Source organism: Bidens hawaiensis, unplaced genomic scaffold (genome assembly GCF_021521415.1).
Source record: "Bidens hawaiensis isolate Kalapana, Puna unplaced genomic scaffold, B.hawaiensis_p1.1 tig00024489_1, whole genome shotgun sequence".
Lineage (NCBI taxonomy): Eukaryota > Viridiplantae > Streptophyta > Magnoliopsida > Asterales > Asteraceae > Bidens > Bidens hawaiensis.
In genome coordinates this window covers 3,257-21,797 of record NW_027493874.1, presented here as the reverse complement: position 1 = coordinate 21,797, position 18,541 = coordinate 3,257, and the positions used below count along the sequence as shown (strand labels likewise).

Below are 18,541 nucleotides of genomic sequence, written 5' to 3'. Positions count from 1 at the left end.
AGGGAAAAATTAAGTATTTTGCTCTGCATGACTATTGAGTAGTTCATGCATATTAAATATTATTTATTCACTAAAAGTTAAATGTTTTTTTCACTATATATCTATTAAGTTAAATGCATATACCGATTCGGATTACTATAGGTATTCTAACTTTTAGATTCGCTTTTTGTTTATTATTGCATTTTTTGTATTACTAAAACTTATTAAAGCGTAAATGGTAAGTTCTTCAAATTTTTTTTGTTCAAAAACCTCGAAGCTCGGGCTCGTGGATCGCTCGAAAAAAACTCGAATAAAACAAGCTAAAAAAACTTGATTTGAAACATCATGAGCTGTGTTGGCTCATTTTTGTAACCGAGCAAAAATCGACCTAGGCTCGGCTCGATCATGGCTCGGCTCGTTGGCTCGATCTTAATCTCGTTTAACTTCAAAATTGAGCTAGAGCCTTAGTTGAGTTGCCCCATTTAATTTCGAGCCCGAGCTCGAAACCACCCTGGCTCGACTCGAGCTTGACTCGTGAACAGCCTTAATGGTTAATTGAAGGAAGTTAAATAAGTTCAAAATCAACATTGGGGCCTTAGCCTACTTTCAGGTTTAAAACGCAGGCCTAGGAGGCTTTATTTGGTTTTTAATTTTTTATTTTAAAATTTTAAATTTTATACTGTTGTTGTTGTTGTTGTAGTTATTTTAGTCCAGATTCGGATGATCGCCACAACTTCCATGTTCGAGTAAATGGAATGACAGATTTGGCACATTATATATATTAAAGATATGAACTCGTTTAGATTTCCCAAACTTTACCTTCAACAAGTGTAGATTTTTTTTTCTTTTTTTCATGATCACGAATAGGCTTCTATGTACATATAAGATGAATAATTCCCGGAAAGGCAATGTTTATGGTTAGTGATGGGAATCTCGCGACTAATTATAAACATGTTTTCGTCGATAATCCTTTTTCTAATTGATTGGTACTACCAACACTTAGAGCTTGTAATTTGTGTACACCAGTGTTCCACAACCTGTCCACAGTACTTGGAACCGAGTATACAGTTAGTCTGGTTAAACCTCTTTGAACCGTTCTCATTTAAACCAATCGCTTACAGCGGGTAGGACCTGACCAAGTAGCGTCGACAAAGAGGAGAGAAGTGGGAGTGTGGTTCAGTGGCCCCCAATTTCTTCACTACTAATAAAACCACACTTCAAGGACCATGCTATTTGTTACATATAATGGGTATTTAAAGGATCATGCAAGGAGACTCTTTTATAAGTAACTATTTCCTATTATAGAAATATCTCTTGCCCTTCATCTTTTACATACCACTCTTTCCATGGCTTTCCTTGAAGGCCATACCATTCTCTTACCATTTGTAATTTGCTTTCTGATTGTCGTATATGTTCATCAACGACGTCATAGTTCTAACATCCCGACAAATTGGCCGCTTCTTGGTGGAATACCGGCAGTCCTTGTAAATTTCCACAGAATCCAAGAATATGCCAGTGACGTTCTCGCATATACTGGTGGTAGGTTCTTGCTAAAAGGACCTTGGTTAGCCAAAATGGATATGCTTCTGACCTCAATTCCTGCAGACATCCATCACATTTTGAGCAAAAACTTCCCTAATTATCTTAAAGGTGACCATTTTGGTAAAATCTTCGATATCCTTGGAGAAGGAGTGTCCAATAGCGACGGAGAGATATGGCAGTTCCACCGCAGAACGCTCATGCCCCTTCTAAACCACCCTAGCTTCCATAGCCTCCTCAACAAGAATATTTGGAGCAAGGTTGAGAAAGGGTTATTGCCAGCACTTGACGACATTTCACGAAGAGGGGTGGAGTTGGATTTACAGGATGTATTTCAAAGGTTTGCGTTTGATATTATATGTCAATCGATTTTTGGTTACGACCCAAAAAGCATGTCTCTTGAATTTCCTTATATCCCATGTGACAAGGCTTTGTCACATGCGGAAGAAGCTATCTTGATTAGGCATCTCGTGCCTGAAAAAGTATGGAAATTGCAACGATTTCTTAACGTGGGACAGGAGAAAAAGTTAAGTGAAGCATGGAAAGACATTGATGAGTTCATATACAAACACTTAGCTCAAAACCAAAAGGATCTTAATAATATGAACTATGAACCTGGGGAAGAACATTTTCATTTTCTAGCGGCTCTAATAAAAGAGGTAAAACAGCAACGCGTCACATCAAGGGATAAAGATATGTTTTTGAGAGACATTTTGTTGAATTTGATTGTTGCGGGAAGAGATACGACTAGCAGTACTCTCTCTTGGTTCTTTTACCTTCTTGCCAAAAACCCTTTAGTAGAAGATAAGATCCGAAAAGAGCTCGTGGCACGACTACATAAGGAAACGGGAGGGAAATGGAGCGATATTCAAGCATTGGATTTGAGCAAACTGCTTTATCTTCATGGTGGGATATGTGAAGCCTTGAGGCTCTTCCCTGCAGTTCCATTTCAGCACAAAATTCCAGTCCAACCGGACGTTCTTCCAAGTGGCTATCAAGTAGATAGTAGCACTACAATTATTCTATGTTTTTATGCCATGGGAAGGATGGAATCAATTTGGGGAAAGGATTGCCTTGAATTTAAACCTGAAAGGTGGTTTGCAACAGGAGGTGGGATCGAACATCATTCGTCTTCTAAGTTCCCCGCGTTTAATGCTGGGCCAAGAAGTTGTTTAGGTAAGCAAACGAGTTTCACTCAGATGAGGATAGTGGCTGCTACAATAATATACCATTACCATGTGGAGCTGGTCGAAGAAAGTCACCCGATCGTACCAAGTGATTCTGTTATACTCGAGGTGAAGAATGGTTTGAAGGTGAGGTTAACTAAAAGAAATGAAGTTTGAGTTAAAAAGTTTGATGTTAATTGTGTTACTTCGGATTTATTAATTTCATGCTTATTTACATATAGTAAGTCCTTTGGTTGTGTTTGGTGATTTGCCTAAGAATAAAGTGTGCTTTTATAATAGCAAAACATGGAAGTCTCATTTATATATAATTTGCATTATATTATGTTTCATTGTGTGTTATGAATGCAGTTCGTATTTAATCGGCTCTTAGATATGATCTATATATTTGTATGTATCTAGTTTAGTTAATGTGTTGTGAACCTTTTGCTTTTAGGTTCATCTTATTCAAATTTATTAGGATTTGTGATATACTTGTTTATTAGGATTCGCTTTTAGGTTCATCAACAAACAAGTTACAAATGCATAGGTGTATTAGATCTTAACTTCAACCAAAATATTGTACCTTCTTTGATCAGCTCCTAGACTCGAATTTCATGTGCTCCCCGGCTGTTAAAAGTCATGTCATCGATCCCCACACTTCCAAATTCTCCAAATAGTTATAAAAAATAGCAGCCTGAATTGTCTTCCGTCTCTCTGGAGCGCTCGCTATAGCCAAATTCCAACATTTGTCTCAACGAGTCAAAACATACCTCCGTATGAACGTTTAATTAGCTATGTGCGACATGAAACTAATAAATTGTCCGAGGACTCTAAAACATGTTTACATGAGTTACTACATACACGAGACATGATCCATCATCTCCAGACCTTGAAAAGACAATGTTTTTCTTTTGTAGGGATCCTATCCAATTCTGCGTGACCTTAATTTGGAGGAGCCCAATTATTCCACTTGTAAAAACAATTTAATTAAATAATTAATTAATTTTAAGTCACAATTTAAGTGAATTAAAATAATAAAACTGAATTGGGTGAATTCTTTTTAAGTCACAATTTAAGTGAATTAAAAATAATAAAACTGAATTGGATATCACCCTACCCCACGGACCAACCAAAACAAATAAAAATGTGAATCAATTTTCATGGTAAATAAAACTAGGGGACCCTCTGAGGAGGTGTTTGGGATTATTTATTTTTACTTTTTTTATAACTTATCAGCTTTTGTAAGTTAAAAAGGTGTTTGAGTAATGTGATTTATTTAAGTTTTTAAAGAAGGAAAAAATGAGTTTTGATAAGTTAGAAAAGTGTAACTTATCAAAAACTTCTTATTTTAGTAAAAAAGAGGTGTAAATAAAGAATCCCAAACATGACCTAAATATGTGATTGCCAATTTGTCATTATGTCAAAATTTATGGAACGGCCAGTCGAAACAATTTATGGCACATTGTTAATGTTAAACGTGACCAACATCAAATCAGATTGAAGTCTCCTAATATCTCGGAGAATATTTAATATAATAATTAGTTTATTATTATAAGATAAGTTAGTCATTTTATTTAATCCTAACTGTATTTGGTTTCAAATTATGTATTTGAGTTGGTGTAGGATTGGAACCGTGGGTTTATATATACTTTAGGTTCAATGTGTTAGTAATTATTAAGTTTTTATCGTTTGTCGTTTTCTTAATAAAAGAGTCGATCGTGTGTTGATCAAATCTCGTGTTCGTGTAATTAATTCACCCGCTAAAAGTTTAACAAGTGGTATCAGAGCTTAGGGCTCGTACCGGAAAGCGTTTTGAAGATTCGGGGCCGCGATGATGTGCGATCACCGTGTCTCCGGGATGGTTAGATCTCTGTGTGTCGGGGCAGTGATAACTAGCCATCATCGTGTGTTGGGATGGTTAAAACTCCATGTGTTGGGCAGTGATGTTGTGCCATCACTGTGTGTCAGGATGGTTAACTCTTCGTTTGTCGAGCAATGATGTTGTGCCATAATCGTGTGTCGGTATGGTTAAATCTCTGTGTGTCGGAATGATAAAATCTCCATGTGTCGGGTAGTTAATGGGTTGGATAAATGATCCAACAGTCCCGAGTGATAGCGTTTCCGGGCTGTCTAAACGAGACAACAACATCAGATGTTTGAGTCCGGTTTTGGACCAAATTGTAATATACATGGCAGCAACAGTTCAGGTTGTTAACAACAGCGAGGGATGAGTTACGGAGCTAGAACCGGTGGCTAAAAATGGTCAAATAGTTATGGTTTTGGGGCTGTCAAAATAGAAGACAGCTGACTCGATGGTTTCGGTTTCGGTTTGTACGAACAGTGGGTTCGTAGGAGACCATCGGATATAAGGCATACAACAAATGTGTTTAGAGGTAAGTTGAATGGTGTCCTAGATCTTGTGTAGATTAAGGAGTAACGAATCAAGACGCAACTTTGTGTGAAGGCGTGTAATGAGTCCAAAGAGATATGGGTGTTGCGGGTTGTGAAAGACCTTAAAGGAACATGTATGAATCTAGAGGGAGCGTTGGAATTCATCATTTGAGCCGATGTCGGAAGACATGACCTGCTGTGTTGAGTCGCGGGTTGTTTCGATTCGAGCTGCTTCGTGTGTGTCACGGTTAGAAGAAGTTTGGTGTTGAGAGGGATTGTTAAACGTGTGCAACACCAAATCAGATTGAAATCTTCTAATATCTCGGAGAATATTTAATATAATAATTAGTTTATTATTATAAGATAAGTTAGTCTTATTTTATTTAATCCTAACTGTATTTGGTTTCAAATTATGTATTTGAGTTAGCACTACTAGAAAAAAGACCTTTAATGACCTGCTCACAATGACATGCGTCAATTTATGACGTACAAATGTGTCTCTCATTAAAAAAACGTCATACTTTCAAAAAAATAGAGGATTTTTGACTTTTATTTTTGTAAGTCATCAGAGCAGTGTCATAATTTCAAAAACTAACCAGTACGTGTCATATTTGAGTTGAGTGTCATCTTACAATCCCAAATAAAAAAAACTTGACACCCGCCTAAACTTTCTCAAAAATAGCGCCGGCCCAATTAATATCCCTTTCACCCTTAACACTCTCCCCCAAAATTGACGACATTTAGTGTTTCTCCATCAGAATACGTTCCTCCACCACCACCGCCCAAGACGACGGTCTTTCTCCTCCACCACAGCTAAGTTTTCGGTTGATTGAAAAATTATAGGCAGGAAGTTCATCTACATTGAGGTATGTGCCTTCAAATGTTGTTAGGGTTAGGGTTTAAAGTTGTTAATCGGTTAGGGTTTAATGTTGCTAATTAGTTGCTTTACTTGCTGAAATCTGAATTTTATTTATTGTTTTTAGAAACCTAAAACCCGAATGCTGAATATGGATGTCAAACCCTAATTATTTTCATATAGACAAACTTTGATGTTGATAGAAACAGAACGTTTAATTACGTCAGTTAAATAAAATGTGGGATGATCACTAATACATTAAGGATGGATGGATTTTGTGTGAAGAATACAGTAGTATTTAATAAAATCAGGGGAATAAAAATTGATGAATCATTTGAATCAATCAATAGATGGGATGGTTCTGGCAACGACACTTGTTCCTCCAACCATCAACAACCATCATCAGCGTGTTGTTGACCCCTACTGAGTCAATGCAGCAGCACCTTCTCCGGTTTTCAGTTTAAAATTACTGACAGTGTATGGATTGCTGTGATGTATATGAATTTAAAACATTAGTTTTTAATGAATAAATTAGAGGTGTGGACATAATCGTTTGGGAGTTGCATTGTTGTTTATTAAATTAAGATTTCGTTACTATTCCTTGAAGTTGCAAGGAACTTAATGTATATATAACTTGCATAGGAAATTAATTACCTTACATGAATTGTTTTGTGCAAACAAATAGATTCTTGTAATATGGAATATGATTAATTTGTAATGTTTTAGCATTTTGTTTTGTGTTTGTTAAGGTTAGGTTCGCTGTGCTTTCAGTTTGTTATATTGTTATGAAATCTGGCAATCAACAATTGTTACCGAGCTTAGCAAATTAATGGGTCTTCCATGAAAGAGTTCATTTAAAGGTACTATAATATAGTAATATATAAGTAACATTATATGTATTCAACTTGCAAAATTATTAAATTTTAAATCTTAAATGTTAACAGGTTGTGAATGTTAGACACTACACAGTTCAGACGAGTTAAAGCAGGGTTCGGTTCAGAAAAGTTTATGATTTGTGTGAGGTTTCGACTTTTAAAAATTAGTCGGGTGAAAATTAAAGTTCAAGTGTGATTCGGTTTTAGATTTCATCATCAGGCAGGTATCATTATTATTGGTTTCTTTTAATCAAATTAATGGTTATTTGTGGTTGGTCATATAGAACTGGCCGTATTTTTTTGATTCGTTTTTGGCAGCTTAGGACGCGTAGTATTCAACACTGGAGAAAATTTTTTTCATGCATGGATCATGGCAGGATTTCAAAACCAACACCTAGGTAAAAACTATATATTCATAGCTCTATGGCATTGAGGTAGCAAAACGGGCGTTTGATCAAAGTTGCTAATTTATAAATAACTAAGTATAAACAATATTGACAAATAACTTTAAGCCCAAACCTAACCTGCATATAAACTACCTGGTTTCAAACTGTTTTATGTAATGTTATTGTTTGAATTTACGGCTTTTAATTTAGGATTTATATTTGCCAAACCATATGTTGACATATGTTTTTTGAAAAAAATTATAAAAGGAAAATATAATATGGATCAAAATGACCTAAGTTAGCTGATATATTTTCTTTTTCTTGGCCCACTTTACCCATTTCAGTTATTGAGTTTCAAAAATGGGGTTCGAACCAAATGTTTTCCATTTTATTTTTATGTTTACTAACTATTATTTTATTTCATACCTACATGACCCGTTTCATTCAGGTAAACTTGTTGCTGGTTAAGAGTAATAGAGACAGCAGCAGCCCAGAAACACGTTAGTCTTAACACATATTTTGAATAAAGCTGAAGTTACAAATAATGTAAGTAAATACTATGAGGCTTTGTTTATAATATCCAACTTGTTGCTTTAGTCAAACTATCAGTTGATCTGTGAGCTGATTAATAAGAACATATCAATCATTCAATCAATCATGCCGAGTAAAATCCCACCGACAGCAAAGCTATAAGTAGGGTCTGGGGAGGGTGGGATGTAGGCACACCGTACCTCTATCCAAGAGAATAAAGAAGTGGCTTCCAGAGAGACCCTCGGCTCTAAGTACATGTGTATGAAGCAAAATAAAGGAAATCAAAGTTTAACAGTTATATAAAAACTACTACTAATTATAATAATATTAATAATAAGATCACAGTTTAACAGCTATATAAAAGCTAATAATAATTATAATAATAATAATAATAATATATGTAAGGGAAATACCATTATGGTATGTGACCTAAATAAGTTAAGTCTAAGCCCTAAGGTATTCAATTCTCTCTAAAAATCCTTAACTTTAATTCTACTTCTCCACGAATTCCTATCCTCAACCATGTCCTCGGAGAGGTTTAGGTCTATCAAATCATGCCTAATCCTCTCATCCCAAGTCAATTTCGGTCGTCCTCTACCCCTCCTCCCCTCTATAGTAATGTTTTCTACGGATCTAACATGATTCGTCGTCTGTCTTCTCTTTACATGTCCAAACCATCTCAATCTCCCCTCTCTTATCTTGTCTGCTATGTTCGCCACCCCTAATCTCTCGCGAAACACAACGTTTCTTATTCGATCTAGCCTTGTGTGCCCACACATCCAACGTAGCATTCTCATTTCTGCTACCTCCATCTTCCGCACTTGTGCCTTCTTGATGGCCCAATAATCTGTTCCATATAGCATTGCAGGTCTAACTGCCACCCTATAGAATTTTCCCTTTAGTTTAGTCGGGAAACTCTTGTCGCACAATATACCTGTGGCTGCTTTCCATCTACACCATCCTACCTGACTCGGTGGGTCACATCACTGTCTAATTCCCCATCGCTCTGTACAAATGATCCTAAATACTTGAACTTCGTTACCTGCGGGACCACCTGCCCTTCAATTGTGATCTGTGCGTCTTCATTGTCGTTTATCCCACCAAAATCACAGTGGAGGTACTCCGTCTTAGATCGGCTAATCTTTAAACCTTTTGTCTCTAAGGTTATTCGCCACTCCTCAAGCCTCATGTTTAGATCTTGTTTTTTCTCAGCAAGTAACACAATATCGTCTGCGAACATCATGCACCACGGGAGAGTCCCCTGAATCGACTTTGACAACTCATCCAAGACTACTGCAAAAAGAAACGGGCTCAACGCTGACCCCTGGTGAAGACCTACCTCTACAGGAAAGAAATCAGTATCCCCCACTGGCGCACGGACACTTGTTTCACTCCTGGTATACATATCCATAATTATCTCTATGTATTTTTGGGCACTCTTCTACCCTCCAAGCACTCCCAGAGCACCTGTCGTGGCACACTGTCGTAGGCCTTTTCTAGGTCAAGAAACACCATATGTAGATCACGTTTCTTCTCCCTATACTTTTCCATTAATCTTCTTATAAGGTGTATTGCCTCTGTGGTGGAACGCCCTGGCATGAAGCCAAATTGGTTGACCGTAACCTGAGTTTCTCGTCTAAGTCTACCCTCAATCACTCTTTCCCATAGCTTCATAGTATGACTTAGTAGTTTGATTCCTCGGTAGTTACCACAACATTGGGCGTCTCCTTTGTTCTTATAGATAGGAACTACAACGCTGCTCCTCCACTGGTCTGGCATCTTACCTGATTTGAGAATACTATTGAACAGAGTAGTTAACCACATGACTCCTTTCTCCCCCAGACACTTCCACACCTCGATGGGTATGTTGTCTGGGCCAACCGCCTTATACCTTCCCATCCTCCTAAGTGCATCCTTCACCTCTTCTCGTGTGATCCGTCGGCAGTAGCAGTTATTCGATTGTTGTCGTTGAAAGTTTGTGTTGTCATGTTCTTCTTGGTAAGCTCTCCCATTGTTAAAAAGATTGTGGAAGTAGGTTTGCCATCTTAGCTTGATGTCCTGCTCCTTGACCAGTACATGCCCATCTGTATCTTTTATGAACTTCACCGGTCCTAGATCTTGCCTTCTACGCTCCCTGGCTTTGGCAATCTTAAACATAGCATGTTCCCCCTCTTTTGTTTCTAGACTTTCATACATCCGTTTAAAGGCCGCCTTCTTTGCTTCCGCCACTGCCTTCTTCGCCTCTATCTTGGCCGTTTTGTAGTTGTCCCTCAATTCCACTCGCTCCTCCTCATTCGTGCACCTCATTAGCTCCCTAAAACATCCTTGTTTGTCCCTTATCTTGTCTTGCACTGCATCATTCCACCACCAAGACTCCTTATGCCCACTTGTCTTTCCTGTTGTGACCCCGAGAGTCTCCTTTGCTACTTGGATGATCTTTGTCTCCATAGCTTCCCATATATGAGTTGAGTCCCCATTTAGTCGAGCCCGCGTATGCAGTATGAGTTTATCCTTAAACAGTAGGAGATTTTCGTCCTTCAAATTTCCCCATCGAATTCTCGGTGTACCTTTCTTCTCTCGAACAGTCAGCTTATTTCTGAAGGCTATATCTGTCACTAGTAGTCGATGTTGAGTCACAATGCCTCCCCAGGTATGACTTTGCAGTCCTTCCACCAACGTCTGTCTCCTTGCCTCATCAAAATGTAGTCAATTTGCGTGTCGCGTCCGCCACTGCTAAAAGTGATTAAATGAGAATCTTGTTTCCTAAAATAAGAATTTATAATACCTAGGTCATGTGCCACCGCAAACTCTAGAAGATCTGTTCCGGTCTCATTCCTATCATCAAAACCGAAAACCCCATGTACGGCTTGAAAACCATCGTTAGCCTTACCAATGTGTCCATTAAAATCACCTCCTATGCAAATCCTCTCCCCCCTAGGTATGCCCCCTACCACTGCGTCTAGGCAATCCCAAAATTCTCTCTTTTTCTGATCCCCTAGGCCTACATGAGGCGCGTAGGCGGAAACTACTGCCACTACTTCCTCTCCTAGTACTAATTTCAACACCATAATCCTGTCATTATGTCTTATCACCTCCACCACACTAGTGTGTATTTCCTTAGCCACTAGAAACCCCACTCCATTCCTAGCTCCATCAGACCCCGAGTACCACAACTTATACCCATTACACTCAGCCCCTCTATGTCCTTTCCACTTAGTCTTCTGGAGGCATGCTATCTGAACCCTACATCTTTTAAGCACATCTATCAATTCTAGCAACTTACCATTTAATGTTCCTACATTCCAAGAAGCCAAACGCAATATACGCTCCCTATCTTTACTCTTTCCTACACCCCTCATTTCAGAACATGGTCTCAAGTAATAGTCATGGTTCCTACGCTCTATGGTTGCAACTAATCACACAAACACAAGCAATAGAACACCAAATCAATAGTAATAATAATAATAATAATAGTAACAAAAACTAATAATAATAATAATAATAGTGTGTAGCAATAACACAAGCAATTGAAGTTAGATCATGAAACCCAATACCCAGCTCTATTCAAACAAATCGGGCAGCTAAACCCAACTCAAATTGTGAAATTGACAAGTGCAAAAGTGCTCAGAAAGAAACAAGATTAGTGAGGATGGTGAAGATTAAAGGGGTAGAAATACCTGTGTACCGCAAAAACTATAAATAAGACGTAAAAAAAAAATTCGCCGGCCGACTTACGATCTCGTTGTCTCGCTCCTTCAGTTTCGAGCGGTGGCTTGCGGGTGGTTTGTGGTGGAGACGAGGGGCGAGTGGAGAAGAGAGACTTACCTGTTGTCGGAAGCTTTCCAGTTGATACCGCCGGAAAAACTGCCGGAGGACTTGTACGGAGATGTGAATGTTGGGAAAACTGCCGCCGCAACAACGCCAGAAAAATTGCCGGAAAAACTGCCGCTGCAAAAACGCCTCAATAGGTCCAGATCGGTGATTGAACAACGGATAGGTTGATATACGTACATAAACTTAAACGAGCAGGTGATGAAATTAGGGCTTGGAAAGGTAGTATAGTGGACGGATTAGGTGAACGGAGAATTTAGTGTATGCATAAGTGTATATACAGGTGATGAAATTAGGGCTTGGAAAGGTAGTATAGGTGACGAGCATGTTGAAATGAATTTAACTGTTTGTAATTGTATAGTGTCCAACTGAGTTGGGAAGGACTTAAATACTTGTCAATATTAATGTAATTTACAAGTTTCATTATGCTTATAATTGGTTTGTTTTGACTTGACCAAATTTCTTAACATTTTCTTTGTATAATGTTATTGTCAGGTTGGGGGAGGCAAACATGAACACACAGAGGTGGATTTTGATGGAAGTCGAGTAGAATGGTTATGTAGCACAATTTGTTTTCCGGTGATGTATTTTATTGACTATTAACCAAAATTTTGTACCTTGGGAATATTTGTAACATTTTAACTTCAGATATTTAATTATGAAATAAAATGGATAGTTTTGCTATGTGTACTTTATGTTTTTTGTCATAAGAATTTAATTATTGTCATTAATGTAAAATTTAGTAATTATGCAAAAATGAATAAAAATATATTTAAAGAAATTAATAATATGATGACACGAATAAATGTAAGTTGTATATGGGGGTCGTAAAAGCATGTCATAGACGCGTGTCATTAATGCGTGTCATAAAATATGACACGCGAATGTGTGTCATATTCAATTTATGACTGAGGCTTTAACGACTGCATTTGCGTGTCATCTGTACCCTTTAATGACACGCATTGCGTGTCGTTAAAGGTGTTTTTTCTAGTAGTGTAGTGTAGGATTGGAACCGTGGGTTTATATATACCCTAAGTTCAATGTGTTAGTAATTATTAAGTTTTTCTCGTTTGTCGTTTTCTTAATAAAAGAGTTGATCGTGTGTTGATCAAATCTCGTGTTCGTGTAATTAATTCACCCGCTAAAAGTTTAACAGTTAATTTATTTATTTGTACAACTAAAGAAAAGAATATCACCAGTGAGAGTTTATTTACGGATCCTGACATACCGCAAAAAGTATGAGGTTAAGATTTTGGATTAAATCTGGTTTTATCTTCATGGTTGTTTTTCTGTGTCGAGCCATTTGCGACTGATATCTGTCGATAAAACTTCTAAAAATACAAACACAATCTTGGTGGTAATTGTTAGTTATCTCATGCATAAGAATCACAACCTTCACTTATTAAGTTTTTGATAAATTTTCATTAGCGGGTTTGTTGCAAATTGGTGTTCTCGGAATTTAGACAATCTGTTGTAGGCATGTGTGCCACAATTCGTGGTTGGTTTCCCATGTGTGCTCTGACATGTACAAGCATGCAAAGTTTATTCATATTCAATGACGAATTGTGGGCACACATTTTTCCTTTATAAAACTTGGAAATGTAATGTTACTAATGTAGCTTAATTGTAAGGTGTTGAAGTCTAATTAAATTTATCAACTGTAAAGCTAATATTCTATATTAGTTTTAGGATTATGTATGTCTTTATATTCGCTAAAAGTCTGTGTTATACGTACCTCAGTACGTTTATTGTGTAAGGAAAAATGTAAATGTTGGAGAAATAGGGACCCTATATAAAAGGTCACTTAACCCATTTCTCCATAACCTTTGTGAATAAACCATTTTGCAAATCTTATTCTACATACTTACAAACTCTCTCTACCTCCCTAACCCTTCTTACTTCCGGCCTTCACTAACACACATACCACAAGATTCGAGATCTCGGTCCTTGCTAGTTGTTTCCGCCAACTAGTGAAGAGGTTGATCCAAGACAACTAGTTCTTAGGTTGTTTTGTTTGATCCGGTCACGGAACCTACATTAACTGTAGTGCACTTAATATAATTTAACTATACTATTAAAACAAAATAATTCTTTCACTGTCATTCAACTAGAGTAGTTAACTAGAATGTCACATAATACTATTACCATTTATATAATTACTAACAAAGTTACAAATATAATTTTAAATGTTGTATTAAACGAAGTTTTTTTTAAATATTTATGAATTATAAGATTGTATATTCCATGACGAGTATGTTAGGCGATTTTGGGTCTCCTAACAAGTCTCCATCCGATTCCTTCATACTAGCTTGCTCAACAACAAAGATTGAAGATTCCATGACCAGTATGTGAGGCTAAACATCTTGTAATCTTCTTCGAGCGTAAGGTTTTCGTATTTTGATCAGTTAAAACATGTTTTGTACTAGTTTTGGGATTGAAAACCTTTTAATTTAATTGATTTCCAATTCTAATTTTTCATGTTAAAAAAATTGATTGTGTGAATGTTCTATAATTGATTAGGTTTTGTTTGAAAAAAACATTAAATTAGTTCTTCAATACCACATGATTAATTACATGCATAGCCACTGTTAATGGTTTCCAATAGTTCAAAAGTTTGATTGGGATAAACGAAACCTGAAGCCTCAACAGGTTACCTCTCATTAAAATCACTACAACAAATCAGTTAAAGTTACATATTGTTTTCTTTTTTCTTGTTAATTAATTAAAATTTTCTAAACAAAAATATTGACTACAAATTTCTCGCGGAGACGACTCTGACTTTCATTTAGTATTTAATATTTACACACTTTTAACCGACTAAACGATGGCGATCAACATAACCTGACCCTAATATAGATTTTCATGTGTCTAGATTTTCATTATATTTACTACATTCGATAAGACATGTGACACCTTGTAGTTTTTCAAATTTCGGGTGCTCTTAAGCTTTTTCAACATAACCTGACCCTAATATAGACGTAGGTTGAATCATTTTTCCGAACTCCACAATTTTGTTTTAGAACTTGAAAGCTATTTTAACACACTGTGATTAAAGTGTTAGAGTTTTCAAAAGTAAAATGTATGCGGACCACATCTGCAGCATTTGTAGCAGAAGAGGTGGTCAAACTCTCTAGAGTGTGCAAGAAGAAAACTGATTGTTTTTTAACGTCTGCAGACTGCTAAAATAAACTGAATTTTTTTCATTTAAGTTGAACTTTAAATAAAAAAGTCTTCAACATTGAAATTTTAAATAACAATCAATCAAGAACAAATGTGCAAGACAATACCTGAAGGCAAAGAAATGGTGGCCGGCGGCGAAGGTTGTGGAGGGAGTGGCAGGAGGTGTGACGGTGGAGAGAGTGGTGGAGGTGAGGGGTGGAGGAGCTAGGGTTTGAAAGAGATGAATAATATGTTCCAGGTTAGGGTTTGAATAATATGCATAAGATGTTAGAAGAGGTTTGAAGCACATGGTCGATGTTTGTTTCAAAGAAGAGGGCACGCAAACCTTTTTTTAATGAAATGTCTTCCGAAAACAAACACACTGCAGACCTAAACGTCTAAGTATGATATGCATGGCGCGGACAATAGAAGCCAGGAAAAAGCTTTTCAGAAAAAACAAACACCTTCTTAATAAAGAACTCAAAATCCATGATATTTGGTATTTTAGTAATTTTTTCCAATATTAAAACAAAATGATAGGATAAGGCTATTTAGATAAGGGCATTATGAGTTTTTTTCCCTTAATTAATCTCTTATTATTATATTTTAACAGCTAAGAAATAGATAATTGTTTATGTACTTTTTATGGAGTGACCCAATAACAAAGGCTTATCTAATTTGCGTTTATCCCACTCTCACAACAGCCGGAAAGACAACCAATTAAGCTGTGGATAAAAAACCGAAGCAACCAAGTTGCCATGGGAATTAATTCTTATCTAGGACCATAATTAAATCGAAACAACCAAGTAGAATTAATTCGTATTTAGGGACCATAATCAAATTGAAACAACCAAGTGGCTGAATTTATTAAGCATGCACCAAGTAGTTTTTTTTCTTCTTTTTATAAAGGCATATGTCGCAATAACATTGGCGTCTCTCACAAAGGTTGCGCCAAAACATTTGCCATCCTCACTACTCAAGTTCGGATCACCCTTACAATGGCGACGCCTATATTTCAGAGCACACGTATGAATAGGGAAATGAACCTGGGCTATTAGTCAGCATAGTGATAAGCACCTCAACAAAGTGCAAGGCCGTCTCAAAAATCTCTTAAAACTTTATGGCTCGGGACGAGAATAAAAAAAGGATCCTAACATCACGTTTTTAATTATGTGATAAATAGTTTGACAATTTTACCAATTGAGGTGCATTTTCAAAGTCCAATACGGAACAAAAAAATAAATAAATAAAATACAATAAAACACAAATGAAAGTTTTTTCTACAAAATTCTACAAAAATAAAAGCACCATAATAACGGGAATAGAATTCATGACACATGACTAGACGTGCACAAATCGGGTTCACCTTGAAAACCCGAACCGGTTCGGAACCGGTTTTTTTTACACCGGGTAGAAAATGACACCGGTTCCAGTCAAGAACCGGTTCGGTTCCCGACCCGAACTGATGCCCAGAAATGCAAACTTTTAGGAACCGGGTAGGGTTGGAACCGGGACCGGTTATTACGTAAAAAACCGGTTCCACCGGTTTTTTTTTGAAATTCAAACATTATAGCCGTTAGAAACCGGTTCCAACGGCTATATAGCCGTTTTTGACCGTTGGAACCGGTTTTATTACTATATTTAGCTAATTTTCATTCTATAAATATCAATGTATGAGTGTGTACTTGTTAAACCACTTTCAAAACTATAAAACACACTCCAAAACACAATTAAGCTTAAACCGACAACAAATGGCAACTAATGACGACGTTGTTATGATGATCGAAACAACAAGATGCCCCGATGTTTGGGTTCATTACGATTTGTGTCTAATGACCGACTCACATGAGATGGCACGTTGCAAATATTGCTCGAAGTTTCTTAAAGCAGGGTCCAACTCGAAATTACGAAAACATACGAATAAGTATTGTCGAGAGAAAAGAAGTTTTGATGCTAAAAAAACGGAAGTGAGAGAATCGTCCGGCTCTACAACCCAAAAATAAGTATTCCCGAATTAAAACGACGGACTTTGTTTTTTAAGTTTTAGTTGTTATGTTTAGTATCGTTTATGTTTTAATAATGTTTGTAATAGTTATTTTTTAAATAAATAAAATGTTCGTCGTTATTAAAAAAGTAACAAAAAATTAATCATGAGTAACAAAAGTAATTATAATTAAACAAATCAAAACTAAATATTAGTTGAACAAGTTACAAATAATTTTACTAAAACAAATAAAAAACACAAATTACAACTCTTCTTCGTCTTCATTCTCGTCTTCACCCTCGTCTTCGTTATCGGAAGAAACCCCGTCCTCCGCCTCCTCATCATGAATATGACGCTCTATTGGTATTTCGTCTTCAAAGTTCGCCTTGTGTTGTACACGATCCACCGCATCCAAATGGTCCTTTAGGCAAATGCAAACCTCTAGAGACTCGGGAGTTAATTTTGTTCTTCGCATAGATAACACCCTCCCACTAAGAGAAAAAACCGATTCAGAAGCAACCGTTGAGGCTTGTACGGCAAGCAAATCACGAGCCATGGCGGATAGAATGGGAAATTCGTTTTGTTTACCTTTCCACCAAGCCAACAAATCAATATTGCGAATTTCGTCGACCGTTGCTCCCTCAACATAGTTTGCTCCACTATATCGACCAAGTTCACTAGTTGGTGTGTTTCCTCTTTGCCTCTTAGATGCCGATTCACGAATCTCATTCATCAAGTTTATAAGTGGGTCATTGCACGGCCTACTAGTTGTTGATTTTTTCACAAAAGACGATCTTGTGCTTGGACCATACATTTGAAAATAATGGTCATAAAGGTCTTAAAGGTTTTTGTTGAACTTTTCCTTTGCTTCCGTCGACAACTTCGAGTCGATCTCGTGCATACCTAAGTTGTCGAATATTTCCTCAATCGTTGTCTCAACCCCATTAACATTCCAATAGGAGTTTAATGTGGCGGCACAAGTAAAGACCGGCGGTATGTTTTCAAAATTTTTTATGAACTTTTCCTTCATCACCGCAACAATATTCTTGAAGAGTTTGTTCTTCTCCGCAAAGCTTTTAAAAACACAAGACATATAGTACAATTCTTGCAAAACCCAACAACTAGTAGTGTAATAGACTCCCGATAATTTTGTTGTTGACTTTTTGAACACGTCAAGATACTCCAACAAATAACCAACTTGGACCAAAACACTTTCCGGAACCGGTTCCACCGGCTATATTACCGTTGGAACCGGCTAGTTTGACCTGTGTTTGACTTTTCAAAAAAAACCCCCCGGAACCGTTTTTTCGTAGGAACCAAACCGGTTACAATTAGGAACCGGGTTGAAACCGATGGGGACATACAAATAGGAGAACCGGGTACGATTTTCGGGTACAAAAGTACCCAAACCGGGTATTGGGCCAACCGGGTAGGAACTGGAACCGGTTCCGGTTCGGTTCCACGAACCGGTTTTTTTGTACACGTCCACACATGACAGTGCATCAAGGAGTCATTTTGTAAAATTAAATTACAGAACGATATAATATATATTATTATATTTTTTTAACAATCATTGTCCTCTCGAGAAAATAGATTTGGTTATGTCAACCTCCTCGACCTCCCTTTAGGCTGGCTCTACCTAGGTGGTGAGAAGCACCAAGTAGTTGAATTATTCTTTTCTACAATTATGAAGTAATTTTCCAGAGTTTACATAAGTGGTCATGTATGATTATAAATAAAGAAATTTGATTTTAATAATCCAAACTTTAAGCTATTAGCCAACATTAATTCCAGCTAAAGAGGACAACCACAACATTCAACATATTTACTTCCACCGAGCTATT

At 37.0% G+C, this 18,541-nt stretch overlaps 1 pseudogene; it reads left to right on the top strand.

The window, feature by feature from the left end:
* Positions 1-1,325: 1,325 nt before the first annotated feature.
* LOC143569464 (alkane hydroxylase MAH1 pseudogene) lies at positions 1,326-2,875 on the top strand (annotated as a pseudogene).
* The last annotated feature ends 15,666 nt before the right edge of the window (positions 2,876-18,541 follow it).